The 2,553-nt window shown below is 50.0% G+C and overlaps 1 pseudogene; it reads left to right on the plus strand.

The window, feature by feature from the left end:
* The first annotated feature begins 201 nt into the window (after positions 1-201).
* On the plus strand, positions 202-1,646 carry LOC142046023 (Ig mu chain C region secreted form-like; annotated as a pseudogene).
* The last annotated feature ends 907 nt before the right edge of the window (positions 1,647-2,553 follow it).

The raw sequence follows: 2,553 nt of genomic DNA on the forward strand, positions 1-2,553 counted from the left end.
CAAGAATAAGAGTGCTAGAGAGATGGAAAGGTGCCGAGGGAAGGAAGGAGGGAAAGGTAAAACTTTCCTCTCTCTGTTTGTCATTCAGGACTTGAGCATGTTGTGCTCAGTGCTGTAGAAATGCAATTGATTCATGATTCTGAGCTGGTATCCATTTTCTCTCTTCCGCTCGCCAGTATGTGAGGCTCTTATTCATCTGAGGTTCGCCTCCTGGGCCCCTCCTGTGAGCGCAACACCATGGAGAAGCAGATCTGGAGGTGGTTTGCCTCCCTCCTGAGAATTCAGCCAATGTGGAATGGCTGGTGAAGGGCGAGAAGAGGAACCTTCCCACCATGCCACTTCTCTGTTGGGAAGGGCACAGACGGCACCTATGTGGGCCAGAGCCAAGTGAACATCACCAGGGAGAGCTGGGAGCAGGGGGACATCTACACCTGTCAAGTGACCCACCCAGAGAAAGGGAGCGGATTACTCCATGCACGAACACCAGCGAGTGCTTGGGTGAGTATCTGTGGCTGTGCACGGTGGGGGTGGATGAGGGTTACCTGGAAACCAGCCTCGTCTAAGGGTAAGCGAGGACTGTGCCCAGATCCCAGGGTGACATAGAAATACAATCGAGAGATGTGGATCTAGGAGTGGAATGGGGAAACCGGGATGGATGGATGCAGTGATAGATATGGAGGTTGGATGGATAGAGAGCTAGATACTGTGGCTAGAAGGAGGGAATGACTGGAAGGGAAAAGATGGATATGAGGGAATGGGTAGAAAGGACAGGTCTGATGGATGGATGGAGAAAGGGGATGTGTATACGTGAATAATTAGTAATAAAGAGCTGGAGGATCTTGCACAAGAAAGGAGTGTAGCTGGAGAGACAGAAAGTGCTTCGGGATTGTTCGGATAGCTAGAAAGAGGCTTTTGTTCAATGGTTTCTATCTTTCTTCCTTCTAACATCACCATGAAATTGAGGCTCACAAATTAGGGGAATGACAGTAGCCGCCTCCAAGAGAGGGAGGATAGCTCAGCGGTTTGAGCATTGGCCTGCAATCTAGGGTTATGAGTTCAATCCTTGAGGGAGCCATTTAGGGATCCAGGGCAAAAATCTGTCTGGGGATTAGTTCTGCTTTGAGCAGGGGGTTAGACTAGATGACCTCCTGAGGTCTCTGCCAACCCTGCTATTCTATGATTCTGTAACACCCATCACTGTAGTATCCTTCATGGCGCAGGGAATTCATGGAGTCTTCTGCCCTTCTTTCTCTATTGAAACTTGCCCTTTGTATTTCTCAGCCTGCCTCAGTAACTCAGTGGCTCCATCTGTCTCTGTCAGCGAGCCGTCTTATGATGACCTGACTGGGGAGACAGCCCGTGTGACATGCCGGGTGCTGGGTTATAGCTAGGTAGATGTTCAGGTGGCTTGAGAAGTGATGGGAAAGCCAGCTCTGGTACGGAGAAGGGAAACCTGGAATAAAGCAATGGGATCCAGATCGTCACCAGCACCCACGAAATAAGCTTGGAGTAATGGAGGAGCAGGACCAAGTTCACTTGCAAAGTGACACTCACTTGTTTTGGAGAAGTCATCCAGGATATGCCACTTATGGACACAAGTGAGTACGTCTGCGTTTAAGTCCCAACTCCCTGTGCGAACTCAGCGAAAGTCACTTTACTCTCGCTCTGTGCCCGAGCCTGAAAAGTGGGGATAAGGGTCCTTTGTTTCTCTCAGCCGTTGTCTGTTTCTGGAACAGGGGATCTTTTTCACGTCCCTTCATCGGCTCTCAGCAGGGGGTTGTGGTCTCAGTCTGGGCCGGTAGACACCACCACAATTATAGTAAGGGTGCATGTTCTCAGACCAGCTTCTGCCATGGAAAATGAAGGCCTTGCAATTCACTGGACTCCAGTAGGGTGTTGAGGAAATAGAGGAGGATCTGGTGGATATTTCCTGGGTCTTTCAAAGTGGTGATTCAGCCGGAGTCCTCACAAGAGGTGATGAGGTACAGAAGATACAAAGAAGGGTTAAGATGGTCCATAAAAGGTAGATTCATTGAGTCTGAGGCCAGAAGGGATCATCAGGTCATCTAGTCAGACCTCACGTTTCCCTGGCCAGAGTATTTCATTCATTTACCCCTTCGTTGAGCCCAGTAACATGTCTTTGACTAACGGTTCATCTAGAGACACATCCCGTCTGGATTGGAACCCCTCAGGAGATGGAGAATCCACCACTTCCCTTGATAGTTTGTTCTAATGGTTTTCTTCTAATATTGTTGCCTTACAACGAATTTGAACGTGTCTGGTTTCAGTTTCTGATCATTGGTTCTTGTTCTGCCTTTTCTGCTAGATTAAAGAACTTTTTAGTTCAGGGCTTCTCAAAGAGGGGTCGCCGCTTGTGTAAGGAAAGCCCCTGGCGGACCGGGCCTGTGTGTTTATCTGCCCCATCCGCAGGTCCGGCCGATCGCGGCTCCCACTCGCCATGGATCACTGTTCCAGGCCAATGGGAGCTGCTGGAAGAGGCTGCCAGTAAGTCCCTTGGCCCACGCTGCTTCCAGCAGCTCCCATTGGCCCGGA

This window comes from Chelonoidis abingdonii, unplaced genomic scaffold, assembly GCF_003597395.2.
Source record: "Chelonoidis abingdonii isolate Lonesome George unplaced genomic scaffold, CheloAbing_2.0 scaffold0469, whole genome shotgun sequence".
In the NCBI taxonomy this organism is placed as follows: domain Eukaryota; kingdom Metazoa; phylum Chordata; order Testudines; family Testudinidae; genus Chelonoidis; species Chelonoidis abingdonii.